Raw genomic sequence first — 16,865 nt, 5'->3', positions numbered from 1 at the left:
ACCCAATTGGCTCAATAGAAGCACAATGCAATTGGGTACTATCTCTAATGCATGGAACAGGCAACGCAATTGGCTCAAAAGAAGCACAATGCAATTGGGCACAATCTATAATGCATGGAACAGGCAACATAATTGGCTCAATGGAAACATAAAGCAATTGAGCACCATCTCTGATGCATGGAACAAGCAACACAATTGGCTCAATAGAAGCAGAATGCAATTGGGCAGTATCAGTAATGCAAGGAACAGGCAAGACAATTGTCTCAATGGGAGCAGAATACAACTGGGCACTATCTCTAGTACATGGAACAGGCATCATAATTGGCTCAATTGAAACAGAATGCAATTGAGCATTATCTCTAATGCATGGAACAGGCAACGCAATTGGCTCAATAGAAGCAGAATGCAACAGGGCACTACCTCTAATGCATGGAGCAAATAACACAGTTGGCTCAGTGGGAGTAGAATGCAATTGGGCACTATCTCTAATAGATGGAACAGGCAAAACAATTGGCTCAATAGAGCCAGAAAGCAATTGATCACTATCTCTAAGGCTTGGAACAGGCAACACAATTGGCTCAGTGGGATTAGAATGCCATTGGGCACTATTAATAATGCATAAAACAGGCAAAACAATTGGCTCAATAGAAGCAGAATGCAATTGTACACTTTCTCTAATGCATGGAACAGGCAACACACTTGGCTCAATGGGAGCAGAATGCAATTGGGCATTGTCTCTAATGCATGGAACAGGCAACACAATTGGCTCAATGGAAGCAGAATGCAATTGGGCACTATCAGTAATGCAAGGAAAAGGCAACACAATTGGCTCAGTGGGTTTAGAATGCCATTGGGTACTATTAGTTATGCATAAAACAGGCAATACAAATGCCTCAATAGTAGCACAATGCAATTGCGCACTATATCTAATGCATGGAACAGGCAACACAATTGGCTCAATAGAAGCAGAATGCAATTAGGCACTATCTATAATGCATGGAATAGGCAACATAATTGGCTCAATGGAAACAGAATGCAATTTAGCACTATCTCTAATGCATGGAACAGGTAACATAATTGGCTCAATGGGAGCAGAATGCAACTGGGCAATATCTCTAGTGCATGGAACAGGCAACATAATTGGCGCAAAGGAAACAGAATGCAATTGAGCACTATCTCTAATGTGTGGAACATGCAACACAATTGGCTCAATAGAAGCAGACTGCAACAGGGCACTACCTCTAATGCATGGAGCAAATAACACAGTTGGCTCAGTGGGAGTAGAATGCAATTGGGCACTATCTCTAATGCATGGAACAGGCAAAACAATTGGCTCAATAGAACCAGAAATCAATTGATCACTATCTCTAAGGCTTGGAACATGCAACACAATTGGCTCAGTGGGATTAGAATGCCATTGGGCACTATTAATAACGCATAAAACAGGCAACACAATTGGCTCAATAGAAGCAGAATGCAATTGGGCACTTTCTCTAATGCATGGAAAAGGCAACACACTTGGCTCAATGGGAGCAGAATGCAATTGGGCACTGTCTCTAATGCATGGAACAGGCAACACAATTGGCTCAATAGAAGCAGAATGCAATTGGGCACTATCAGTAATGCAGGGAGCAGGCAACACAATTGGCTCAGTGGGAGCAGAATGCAATTGGGCACTCTCTCTAATGCATGGAAAAGGCAACACAATTGGCTCAATAGAAGCAGGAAACAATTGTGAACTATCTCTAATGCATGAAACAGGCAACATAATTGGCTGAATGGAAGCAAAATGCAATTGGGTGCTATCTCTCATCCATGGAACAGGCAGCACAATTGGCTCAGTGGGATTAGAATGCAATTGGGCACTATTAGTAATGCATAAAACAGGCAACACAATTGGCTCAATAGAAGCACAATGCAATTGGGCACTATCTCTAATGCATAGAAGAGGCAACTCAATTGGCTCAATAGAAGCACAATGCAATTGGACACTATCTCTAATGCATGGAACAGGCAAAATAATTGGCTCAATGGAAACAGAAAGCAATTGAGCACAATCTCTGATGCATGGAACAAGCAACACAATTGGCTCAATAGAAGCAGAATGCAATTGGGCACTATCAGTAATGCAAGGAGCAGGCAACACAATCGTCTCATTGGGAGCAGAATACAACTGGGCAATATCTCTAGTACATGGAACAGGCAACATAATTGGCTCAATTGAAACAGAATGCAATTGAGCATTATCTCTAATGCATGGAACAGCCAACACAATAGGCTCAATAGAAGCAGAATGCAACAGGGCACTACCTCTAATGCATGGAGCAAATAACACAATTGGCTCAGTGGGAGTAGAATGCAATTGGGCACTATCTCTAATGCATGGAACAGGCAACACAATTGGCTCAATAGAACCAGAAGCAATTGATCAATATCTCTATGGCTTGGAACAGGCAACACAATTGGCTCAGTGGGATTAGAATGCCATTGGGCACTATTAATAATGCATAAAACAGGCAACACAATTGGCTAAATAGAAGCAGAATGCAATTGGGCACTATCAGTAATGCACGGAACAGCCAACACAATTGACTCAGTGGGATTAGAATGCAATTGGTCACTATTATGCATAAAACAGGCAACACAAATGTCTCAATAGTAGCACAATACAATTGCGCACTATCTCTAATGCATGGAACAGGCAACACAATTGGCCCAATAGAAGCAGAATGCAAATGGGCACTATCTATAATGCATGGAACAGGCAACATAATTGGCTCAATGGAAACAGAAAGCAATTGAGCACTCTACCTAATGCATGGAACAGGTAACACAATTGGCTCAATGGGAGCAGAATGCAACTGGGCAATATCTGTAGTGCATGGAACAGGCAACATAATTGGCGCAATGGAAACAGAATGCAATTGAGCACAATCTCTAATGCGTGGAACATGCAACACAATTGGCTTAATAGAAGCAGAATGCAATAGGGAACTCTCTCTAATGCATGGGGCAGCCAACACAATTGGCTCAATGGGAGCAAAATGCAATTGGGCACTATCAGTAATGCATGGAGCAGGCAACACAATTGGCTCAATGGGAGCAGAATGCCATTGGGCACTATCAGTAATGCATGGAGCAGGCAACACAATTGGCTCAATGGGAGCAGAATGCAATTGGGCACTATCTCTAATGCATGGAACAGGCAACACAATTGGCTCAGTGGGAGTACATTGCAATTGGACACTCTCTCTAATGCATGGAAAAGGTAACACAATTGGCTCAATAGAATCAGAAAGCAATTTTGAACTATCTCTAATGCATGAAACAGGCAACACAATTGGCTCAATGGAAGCAAAATGCAACTGGGCGCTATCTCTAATGCATGGAACAGGCAGCACAATTGGCTCAGTGGGATTAGAATGCAATTGGGCACTATTAGTAATGCATAAAACGGGCAACACAATTGGCCCAATAGAAGCACAATGCAATTGGGCACTATCTCTAATGCATGAAACAGGTAACGCAATTGGCTCAATAGAAGCACAATGCAATTGGGCACTTTCTCTAATGCATGGAACCGGCAACATAATTGGCTCATTGGAAACAGGATGCAATTGAGCACTATCTCTGAAGCATGGAACAAGCAACACAACTGGCTCAATAGAAGCAGAATCCAATTGAGCACTATCAGTAATGCATGGAGCAGGCAACACAATTGTCTCAATGGGAGCAGAATGTAATTGGGCACTATTTCTAGTGCATGGACCAGGCAACATAATTGGCTCAATGGAAACAGAATGCAATTGGGAACTATCGGTAATGCATGGAGCAGGCAAAACAATTGGCTCAATGGGAGCTGAATGCAATTGGACAAAATCAGAAATGCATGGAATAGGCAACAAAATTGTCTCAATGGAAGCAGAATGCAATTGGGCACTATCTCTAATGCATGGAACAGGCAACACAATTGGCTCACTGGGATTAGATTGCAGTCGGACACTATCTCTAATGCACGGAACAGGCAACACAATTGGCTCAGTGGGATTAGAATGCAATTGGGCACTATTAGTAATGCATAAAACAGGCAACCCAATTTGCTCAATAGAAGCACAATGCAATTGGGTACTATCTCTAATGCATGGAACAGGCAACTCAATTGGCTTAAACGAAGCACAATGCAATTGGGCACAATCTATAATGCATGGAACAGGCAACATATTTGGCTCAATGGAAACAGAAAGCAATTGAGCACGATCTCTGATGCATGGAACAAGCAACACAATTGGGTCAATAGAAGCAGAATGCAATTGGGCACTATCAGTAATGCATGGAGCAGGCAACATAATTGTCTCAATGGGAGCAGAATACAACTGGGCACTATCTCTAATGCATGGAACAGGCAGCACAATTGGCTCAGTGGGATTAGAATGCAATTGGGCACTATTAGTAATGCATAAAACGGGCAACACAATTGGCCCAATAGAAGCACAATGCAATTGGGCACTATCTCTAATGCATGAAACAGGTAACGCAATTGGCTCAATAGAAGCACAATGCAATTGGGCACTTTCTCTAATGCATGGAACCGGCAACATAATTGGCTCATTGGAAACAGAATGCAATTGAGCACTATCTCTGAAGCATGGAACAAGCAACACAACTGGCTCAATAGAAGCAGAATCCAATTGAGCACTATCAGTAATGCATGGAGCAGGCAACACAATTGTCTCAATGGGAGCAGAATGTAATTGGGCACTATTTCTAGTGCATGGACCAGGCAACATAATTGGCTCAATGGAAACAGAATGCAATTGGGAACTATCGGTAATGCATGGAGCAGGCAAAACAATTGGCTTAATGGGAGCTGAATGCAATTGGACAAAATCAGAAATGCATGGAATAGGCAACAAAATTGTCTCAATGGAAGCAGAATGCAATTGGGCACTATCTCTAATGCATGGAACAGGCAACACAATTGGCTCACTGGGATTAGATTGCAGTCGGACACTATCTCTAATGCACGGAACAGGCAACACAATTGGCTCAGTGGGATTAGAATGCAATTGGGCACTATTAGTAATGCATAAAACAGGCAACCCAATTTGCTCAATAGAAGCACAATGCAATTGGGTACTATCTCTAATGCATGGAACAGGCAACTCAATTGGCTTAAACGAAGCACAATGCAATTGGGCACAATCTATAATGCATGGAACAGGCAACATATTTGGCTCAATGGAAACAGAAAGCAATTGAGCACGATCTCTGATGCATGGAACAAGCAACACAATTGGGTCAATAGAAGCAGAATGCAATTGGGCACTATCAGTAATGCATGGAGCAGGCAACATAATAGTCTCAATGGGAGCAGAATACAACTGGGCACTATCTCTAGTACATGGAACAGGCAACATGATTGTCTCAATTGAAACATAATGCAATTGAGCATTATATCTAATGCATGGAACAGGCAACACAATTGGCTCAATAGAAGCAGAATGCAACAGGGGACTACCTCTAATGCATGGAGCAAATAACACAGTTGGCTCACTGGGAGTAGATTGCAGTAGGACACTATCTCTAATGCATGGAACAGGCCACACAATTGGCTCAATAGAAGCAGAAAGCAATTGAGCACTATCTCTGATGCATGGAACAAGCAACACAATTAGCTCAATAGAAGCAGAATGCAATTGGGCACTATCAGTAATGCATGGAGCAGGCAGTACAATTGTCTCAATGGAAGCAGAATGCAATTGGGCACTATCTCTAATACATGAAACAGGCAACACAATTGGCTCAGTGGGAGTAGATTGCAATTGGACACTATCTCTAATGCATGGAACAGGTAACACAATTGGCTCAGTGGGATAGAATGCAATTGGGCACTATTAGTAATGCATAAAACAGGCAACCCAATTGGCTCAATAGAAGCACAATGCAATTGGGTACTATCTCTAATGCATGGAACAGGCAACGCAATTGGCTTAAAAGAAGCACAATGCAATTGGGCACAATCTATAATGCATGGGACAAGCAACATAATTGGCTCAATGGAAACAGAAAGCAATTGAGCACTATCTCTGATGCATGGAACAAGCAACACAATTGGCTCAATAGAAGCAGAATGCAATTGGGCACTATCAGTAATGCATGGAGCAGTCAACATAATTGTCTCAATGGGAGCAGAATACACCTGGGCACTATCTCTAGTACATGGAACAGGCAACATAATTGTCTCAATTGAAACAGAATGCAATTGAGCATTATCTCTAATGCATGGAACAGGCAACACAATTGGCTCAATAGAAGCAGAATGCAACAGGGGACTACCTCTAATGCATGGAGCAAATAACACAGTTGGCTCAGTGGGAGTAGAATGCAATTGGGCACTATCTCTAATGCATGGAACAGGCAACACAATTGGCTCAATAGAAGCAGAATGCAATTGGGCACTTTCTCTAATGCATGGAACAGGCAACACACTTGGCTCAATGGGAGCAGAATGCAATTGGGCACTGTCTCTAATGCATGGAACAGGCAACACAACTGGCTCAGTGGGATTAGAATGCAATTGAGCACTATTAGTTATGCATAAAACAGGCAATACAAACGCCTCAATAGAAGCAGAATGCAATTAGGCACTATCTATAATGCATGGAATAGGCGTCAACACAATTGGCTCAATAGAAACAGAATGCAATTAGGCACTATCTATAATGCATGGAATAGGCAACATAATTGGCTCAATGGAAACTGAATGCAATTGAGCACTATCTCTAATGCATGGAACAGGTAACATAATTGGCTCCATGGGAGTAGAATGCAACTGGGCAATATCTCTAGTGCATGGAACAGGCAACATATTTGGCACAAAGGAAACAGAATGCAATTGAGCACTATCTCTAATGCGTGGAACATGCAACACAATTGGCTCAACAGAAGCAGAATGCAATAGGGAACTCTCTCTAATGCATGGAACAGGCAACACAATTGGCTCAATGGGAGCAAAATGCAATTGGGCACTATCAGTAATGCAGGGAGGAGGCAACACAATTGGCTCAGTGGGAGCAGAATGCAATTGGGCACTATCTCTAATGCATGGAACAGGCAACACAATTGGGTCAGTGGAAGTCGATTGCAATTGGACACTCTCTCTAATGCATGGAAAAGCCACCACAATTGTCTCAATAGAAGCAGAAAGCAATTGTGTACTATCTCTAATGCATGAAACAGGTAACATAATTGGCTGAATGGAAGCAGAATGCAACTGGGTGCTATCTCTAACGCATGGAACAGGCAGCACAATTGGCTCATTGGGATTAGAATGCAATTGGGCACTATTAGTAATGCATAAAACAGGCAACACAATTGGCTCAATAGAAGCACAATGCAATTGGGCACTATCTCTAATGCATAGAACAGGCAACGCAATTGGCTCAATAGAAGCACAATGCAATTGGACACTATCTCTAATGCATGGAACAGCCAAAATAATTGGCTCAATGGAAACAGAAAGCAATTGAGCACTATCTCTGATGCATGGAACAAGCAACACAATTGGCTCAATAGAAGCAGAATTCAATTGGGCACTATCAGTAATGCATGGAGCAGGCAACACAATTGTGTCAATGGAAGCAGAATGCAATTGGGCACTATCTCTAATGCATGAAACAGGCAACACAATTGGTCAGTGGGAGTAGATTTCAATTGGACACTATCTCTAATGCATGGAAACGGCAACACAATTGGCTCAATAAAAGCAGAAAGCAATTGTGCACTATCTCTAATGCATGAAACAGGGAACACAATTGGCTCAATGGAAGCAGAATCCAACTGGGTGCTATCTCTAATGCATGGCGGAGGCAACACAATTGGCTCAGTGGGATTAGAATGCAATTGGGCATTATTAGTAATGCATAAAACAGGCAATTCAATAGGCTCAATAAAAGCACAATGCAATTGGGCACTATCTCTAATGCATGGAACAGGCAACACAATTGGCTCAATAGAAGCACAATGCAATTGGGCACTATCTCTAATGCATTTAACAGGCAACATAATTGGCTCAATGGAAACAGAAAGCAATTGAGCACAATCTCTGATGCATGGAACAAGCAACACAATTGTCGCAATAGAAGCAGAATGCAATTGGGCACTATCAGTAATGCATGGAGCAGGCAACACAATTGGCTCAGTGGGATTAGGATGCAATTGAGCACTATTAGTTATGCGTAAAACAGGCAATACAAATGCCTCAATAGAAGCAGAATGCAATTGGGCACTATCTATAATGCATGGAATAGGCAACACAATTGGCTCAATAGAAGCAGAATGCAATTAGGCACTATATATAATGCATGGAATAGGAAACATAATTGGCTCAATGGAAACTGAATGAAATTGAGCACTATCTCTAAGGCATGAAACAGGCAAAACAATTGGCTCAGTGGGAGTAGATTTCAACTGGACACTATCTCTAATGCATGGAAACGGCAACACAATTGGGTCAATAAAAGCAGAAAGAAATCTCTTCGAGATAAAAAAACAGATACATTCCTGCCCTGCCGTCATCAAGAACGCGGAGCGCCATTGAGGGAGATTCCATCACCTGGAAAACAAACTAATACAACTAACGGTGAAACAGAAAAAGCATCAAAGAAAGATAAATGGACTTGGTTTCGCAGCATCTTATTACAAGGGCGTGGAAAATAGCAATCATTGGGGGTGGAATACCCAAGGAAATCCCCAACTGACGTGTCAACGACATGCTTAGAAAATGACATCCTAAGTATAGCATCTTGGAACACCAGAGCTTATGTACATCTCACTAATTCTGAGAGTCAGGATCTCAGTCGATATGATATCATATGCCTCCAAGAGACTTGGCTATGTGAAAAACCAGCGCTCGACGGCTACTGCACTGAATTATCCCCGGCCCACAAAGGACCATTTGGCCGCCCTTCTTCAGGCCTACTTACAGCAATCCGGATGGGCTCGGGGGTCGAAATTCTAACGGTGATAAAGAGGACATACGAAATTTTGGCAATTTTGACCATATGGGATTCCAGAAAACCAAAGCAAAACCCTGGAACACAAGATGCGGTAGCTATAATAAACGTATATTGGAACCCCCAAAAGACCTCAACGGAAAAAATGTGTAAAGAAATAACAAACACAATTGACGAAATTGCCATGAACTACAAATCCTTCGATATTATCATCTGTGGTGATCTTAATGCCAACTGTGCAGCGCACAGTACGAACCAGATAAATCCGACTACTATCTCGAATGTGTCAAATAGGGGTGCGACATGGAACGGAATCATGAAATCTCGTAACATGTATAATTCGGCCTCAGCGACGAACTCTGAAACTTTGCTTCCAACCTGGGAACGAGGAGTAGCTGCCGCAACCCTGGACTATATTTTCGTCTCTGAATTTTTTCATCGCAACATTGTTTCTTTCAATGTGATTAAAACTAAGCAGAGCGATCATAACCTGCTACATCTAAAACTTAAAAATAAGGCGATTGCATCGCAATTTTACATCCCAGAAATCGAAACAAATTCACAAAATACTCGTTTACGAATGACCGCTTCAGATGTCTCGAAATTGAAAGTTCAGTTCACAACCCTTATTTTAGATCGGACAGTGCAAGATGACGTGGCCAGATCAAGCTACATTCCTCTTCTTGTGGCCTTTAAGAAACCAAGAAAACTACTGAATCTACACTCGACCCAGCACACTCATGAATATAATGCAATGCTGGTCGCAAAACGTAGAGCTATACAGAAAAAAAGAAGAGAAGCTAAATCCCTAAATCTTCCATCACTGTGGGACACCCTAAAAGCGGAAACCAGAAATTACAAACAATGGCTGAAACACTCAAGAAACCTGCGATATCAAGCGGACGCAGAGGAGATGCTAAGGACATTAGCTAACAAAAAGTCTCGTGACTTCTGGTCATTGATACATAAATCAAATAAGACAGCAAATTCTCACATAATAAATCCAGTTCCAGAAGAAACCTGGAATGCACACTTTTCGAAGCTTTTCCAAAAACCGGAAGAAAACGAGGTTGAGTTTATTAGAATGGTGGACTCATCATGGGTGGATTTATCTGACGTGAGTGATATCAAACTCACGATAATGAAATTAAACTCATCTAGAGCTACGGGACCGGATGGCCTGGCAAATTGCAACCTTAGGGAACATCCAGATGAGTGGTCTAACCTCATCGCCGCAATCTTTAGTCTATGCAGGAAAAAAAGAACAGTTCCGGATTCATGGTCTAAAGCCTTGATTGTTCCTATTTTCAAAAAAGGCTCACGTGCGGATCCGAAGAATTACAGGCCAATAGCTCTCTTGGACGTCATTGGGAAGATCTTTGCCTCCATGCTTTTGTCTTACTTTCGAAAATGGGCGCTCTCAGCGGCTTGTTTTGATCCTCTACAGACTGGTTTCCAGAAGAATGCAAGCACCAGCGCAAACATAATGTGTTTGACGCTACTCAAAGAAAAAGTTTTGACTGGTGGTCCCCGAATTTTTCTTGCATTTGTTGACCTATCTCAGGCCTTTGATCGAGTGGATCGACAGAAGCTCTGGATAAAATTGAAATCCTGGGCCTGTCCAAACGAAATCTTGGAACCCATAATTAGCCTCCATACAGACACACATATAAGAGTTCGCCTAAACAACGTAGGCCTCCTATCTAAACCCATCTGAACAGGTCGTGGAGTCAAGCAGGGCTGCCCTTTGGCCCCGGCGTTATTTATAACATACCTGGGAGACTTTAAGGAGAGTCAAAGTAACATCAGAACATTTCGGCCTAAGATAGGTGGGACATCGATTCCAAGATTGCTGTATGCTGACGACCTGATTCTACTCGATCACACCCAAGTGGGTCTCCAGCGCCAACTGGATAATCTGTCAACATACATTCAAGATAACAATCTGGAGATCAACAAAGCAAAAACTAAGATTTTGATTCTACAAAAAATTGCCACCAAAAAAAAGGAGAGGTTCCACTGGCACCTCAGGGGAACACAAATTGAAGTTGTAGACTCGTTTAAATATCTGGGTGTCCATTTAGATACCTCGAAGAAATCGGGAACTATGCAAGCCAGTTTATGGGCGAAAACAAAAAATCTTACAGCACAGTTAAGAATGGTCGATCGGAAATATGGAAAGTTTTCACTCCAACCGGCTATAAATTATTATAAAGCTAAGATTGTTCCATCTCTGACCTACGGCATGGATGCCATACCCTCTTTTCCGCCTTCAACATGGCAAAAATTGGAAGGCCATATATGGAGAGCCGTTTTGGGTCTCCCAAATTCAACACCGATAGCTCCAATCAGGCGAGAGCTGGGTTTACTCTCTTTGAAGGCCGCAGTGGATCACAGTTCTTTGCAATTATATAGGAAAATCATTCATCCGGAGAGTCTCACAATCTACCAAACAATGGCAGTAGAACTGGAAAAAGGCTCAAATCAGTCTATGAATCAATGGGCCGCGGAGCAAAAACAAAAACTACGGCAAATAGCATGTACTGAGACAGAACTTAAAGAAAATCCAACGAGGATAAAAAAGAAATTTGAATGTTGGGACTGGATCAATACAGCTGATTCAGTTTCAACGTGCAAACTCCTAGCTCATCTTCCCTCGAACCCCAACAAACTAAAAGAACCGATGATGTACTGTAAAAAATATCCAGATAAGCGACTGATGAGAACCCTTTTAAGAGCCCGTCTAAATGTCTTACCGACCGGAGAAATTTTAGCGATAAGAGCGGGTTTGGAGAAACCACCCTGCAGATTATGTGCAGATCCAGATGACTTTGAATCTATAAAACATCTATTGATGAGATGTCCAGCTCTTCACCAGGCCAGGTGCACCTACTTTACCCCCCTGACGGCTACATCATTTGTAGGAAATGAAGATATTTGGTGGAACTGCCTAATCACAGGCGAAAAGCCTCGATGGCATACGGCGACTGCTAAACTCCTAAACCTGGCTTTGGAAAGAATAAATCGCACTCCGGAAGCTAGGTGATAGATGCATGGACAAGGAACTAAACCGTAAGGTTCGAACCATTCACTAGGCAACATTAGAAAGGTTTGCATCCATTCCAGAAAGCGCTCTTGTAAAAATCTTTTAAAGATTAAATACAAGTTATAATAAAAAATAAATAAATAAATAAAAGCAGAAAGCAATTGTGCACTATCTCTAATGCATGAAACAGGGAACACAATTGGCTCAATGGAAGCAGAATGCAACTGGGTGCTATCTCTAATGCATGGCGCAGGCAACACAATTGGCTCAGTGGGATTAGAATGCAATTGGGCACTATTAGTAATGCATAAAACAGGAAACCCAATAGGCTCAATAAAAGCACAATGCAATTGGGCACTATCTCTAATGCATGGAACAGGCAACACAATTGGCTCAATAGAAGCACAATGCAATTGGGCACTATCTCTAATGCATGGAACAGGCAACACAATTGGCTCAGTGGGATTAGAATGCAATTGAGCACTATTAGTTATGCATAAAACAGGCAATACAAATGCCTCAATAGAAGCAGAATGCAATTAGGCACTATCTATAATGCATGGAATAGGCAACATAATTGGCTCAATGGAAACTGAATGCAATTGAGCACTATCTCTAATGCATGGAACAGGTAACATAATTGGCTCCATGGGAGGAGAATGCAACTGGGCAATATCTCTAGTGCATGGAACAGGCAACATATTTGGCACAAAGGAAACAGAATGCAATTGAGCACTATCTCTAATTGCTGGAACATGCAACACAATTGGCTCAACAGAAGCAGAATGCAATAGGGAACTCTCTCTAATGCATGGAACAGGCAACACAATTGGCTCAATGGGAGCAAAAAGCAATTGGGCACTATCAGTAATGCAGGGAGCAGGCAACACAATTGGCTCAGTGGGACCAGAATGCAATTGGGCACTATCTCTAATGCATGGAACAGGCAACACAATTGGGTCAGTGGAAGTCTATTGCAATTGGACACTCTCTCTAATGCATGGAAAAGGCACCACAATTGGCTCAATAGAAGCAGAAAGCAACTGGGTGCTATCTCTAATGCATGGCGCAGGCAACACAATTGGCTCAGTGGGAGTATATTTCAATTGGACACTATCTCTAATGCATGGAAACGGCAACACAATTGGCTCAATAAAAGCAGAAAGCAATTGTGCACTATCTCTAATGCATGAAACAGGGAACACAATTGGCTCAATGGAAGCAGAATGCAACTGGGTGCTATCTCTAATGCATGGCGCAGGCAACACAATTGGCTCAATAGAAGCACAATGCAATTGGGCACTATCTCTAATGCATGGAACAGGCAACATAATTGGCTCAATGGAAACAGAAAGCAATTGAGCACAATCTCTGATGCATGGAACAAGCAACACAATTGGCTCAATAGAAGCAGAATGCAATTGGGCACTATCAGTAATGCATGGAGCAGGCAACACAATTGGCTCAGTGGGATTAGAATGCAATTGAGCACTATTAGTTATGCATAAAACAGGCAATAGAAATGCCTCAATAGAAGCAGAATGCAATTAGGCACTATCTATAATGCATGGAACAGGCAACATATTTGGCACAAAGGAAACAGAATGCAATTGAGCACTATCTCTAATGAGTGGAACATGCAACACAATTGGCTCAACAGAAGCAGAATGCAATAGGGAACTCTCTCTAATGCATGGAACAGGCAACAAAATTGGCTCAAAGGGAGCAAAATGCAATTGGGCACTATCAGTAATGCAGGGAGCAGGCAACACAATTGGCTCAGTGGGAGCAGAATGCAATTGGGCACTATCTCTAATGCATGGAACAGGCAACACAATTGGGTCAGTGGAAGTCGATTGCAATTGGACACTCTCTCTAATGCATGGAAAAGGCAACACAATTGGCTCAATAGAAGCAGAAAGCAACTGGGTGCTATCTCTAATGCATGGCGCAGGCAACACAATTGGCTCAGTGGGATTAGAATGCAATTGGGCACTATTAGTAGTGCATAAAACAGGCAACCCAATAGGCTCAATAAAAGCACAACGCAATTGGGCACTATCTCTAATGCATGGAACAGGCAACACAATTGGCTCAATAGAAGCACAATGCAATTGGGCACTATCTCTAATGCATGGAACAGGCAACATAATTGGCTCAATGGAAACAGAAAGCAATTGAGCACAATCTCTGATGCATGGAACAAGCAACACAATTGGCTCAATAGAAGCAGAATGCAATTGGGCACTATCAGTAATGCATGGAGCAGGCAACACAGTTGTCTCAATGGGAGCAGAATACAACTGGGCAATATCTCTAGTACATGGAACAGGCAACATAATTGGCTCAATTGAAACAGAATGCAATTGAGCATTATCTCTAATGCATGGAACAGACAACACAATTGGCTCAATAGAAGCAGAATGCAACAGGGCACTACCTCTAAAGCATGAAGCAAATAACACAATTGGTTCAGTGGGAGTAGAATGCAATTGGGCACTATCTCTAATGCATGGAACAGGCAACACAATTGGCTCAATAGAACCAGAATGCAATTGATCACTATGTCTAACGCTTGGAACAGGCAACACAATTGGCTCAGTGGGATAAGAATGCCATTGGGCACTATTAATAATGCATAAAACAGGCAACACAATTGGCTCAATAGAAGCAGAATGCAATTGTGCACTTTCTCTCATGCATGGAACAGGCAACATACTTGGCTCAATGGGAGCAGAATGCAATTGGGCACTATCTCTAATGCATGGAACAGGCAACACAATTGGGTCAGTGGAAGTCGAGTGCAATTGGACACTCTCTCTAATGCATGAAACAGGGAACGCAATTGGCTCAATGGAAGCAGAATGCAACTGGGTGCTATCTCTAATGCATGGCGCAGGCAACACAATTGGCTCAGTGGGATTAGAATGCAATTGGGCACTATTAGTAATGCATAAAACAGGCAACCCAATAGGCTCAATAAAAGCACAACGCAATTGGGCACTATCTCTAATGCATGGAACAGGCAACACAATTGGCTCAATAGAAGCACAATGCAATTGGGCACTATCTCTAATGCATGGAACAGGCAACATAATTGGCTCAATGGAAACAGAAAGCAATTGAGCACAATCTCTGATGCATGGAACAAGCAACACAATTGGCTCAATAGAAGCAGAATGCAATTGGGCACTATCAGTAATGCATGGAGCAGGCAACACAATTGTCTCAATGGGAGCAGAATACAACTGGGCAATATCTCTAGTACATCGAACAGGCAACATAATTGGCTCAATTGAAACAGAATGCAATTGAGCATTATCTCTAATGCATGGAACAGACAACACAATTTGCTCAATAGAAGCAGAATGCAACAGGGCACTACCTCTAATGCATGAAGCAAATAACACAATTGGCTCAGTGGGAGTAGAATGCAATTGGGCACTATCTCTAATGCATGGAACAGGCAACACAATTGGCTCAATAGAATCAGAAAGCAATTGATCACTATCTCTAACGCTTGGAACAGGCAACACAATTGGCTCAGTGGGATAGGAATGCCATTGGGCACTATTAATAATGCATAAAACAGGCAACACAATTGGCTCAATAGAAGCAGAATGCAATTGGGCACTTTCTCTAATGCATGGAACAGGCAACATACTTGGCTCAATGGGAGCAGAATGTAATTGGGCACTGTCTCTAATGCATGGAACAGGCAACACAATTGGCTCAATAGAAGCAGAATGCAATTGGTCACTATCAGTAATGCAAGGAACAGCCAAAATAATTGACTCAGTGGGATTAGAATGCAATTGGTCACTATTAGTTATGCATAAAACAGGCAACACAAATGTCTCAATAGTAGCACAATGCAATTGCGCACTATCTCTAATGCATGGAACAGGCAACACAATTGGCTCAATAGAAGCAGAATTCAATTGGGCACTATCTATAATGCATGGAACAGGCAACATAATTGGCTCAATGGAAACAGAAAGCAATTGAGCACTTTATCTAATGCATGGAACAGGTAACACAATTGGCTCAATGGGAGCAGAATGCAACTGTGCAATATCTCTAGTGCATGGAACAGGCAACATAATTGGCGCAAAGGAAACAGAATGCAATTGAGCACTATCTCTAATGCGTGGAACATGCAACACAATTGGCTCAATAGAAGCAGAATGCAATAGGGAACTCTAATGCATGGAACAGGCAATACAATTAGCTCAAAGGGAGCAAAATGCAATTGGGCACTATCAGTAATGCAGGGAACAGGGAACACAATTGGCTCAGTGGGATCAGAATGCAATTGGGCACTATCAGTAATGCATGGAGAAGGCAACACGATTGGCTCAATGGGAGCAGAATGCAATTGGGCACTATCTATAATGCATGGAACAGGCAACACAAATTGGTCAGTGGGAGTAGATTGCAATTGGACACTCTCTCTAATGCATGGAAAAGGCAACACAATTGGCACAATAGAAGCAGAACGCAATTGTGAACTATCTCTAATACATGAAACAGGGAACATAATTGGCTCAATGGAAGCAAAATGCAACTGGGCGCTATCTCTAATGCCTGGAACAGGCAGCACAATTGGCTCAGTGGGATTAGAATGCAATTGGGCACTATTAGTAATGCATACAACAGGCAACCCAATTGGCTCAGTAGAAGCACAATGCAATTGGACACTATCTATAATGCATGGAACAGGCATGGCAATTGGCTCAATAGAAGCACAATGCAATTGGGCACTATCTCTAATGCATGGAACAGGCAACATAATTGGCTCAATG

This window comes from Ambystoma mexicanum, chromosome 4p, assembly GCF_040938575.1.
Source record: "Ambystoma mexicanum isolate Mex_15411 chromosome 4p, UKY_AmexF1_1, whole genome shotgun sequence".
NCBI lineage: Eukaryota > Metazoa > Chordata > Amphibia > Caudata > Ambystomatidae > Ambystoma > Ambystoma mexicanum.
Note: the sequence above shows the minus strand (reverse complement) of the source record.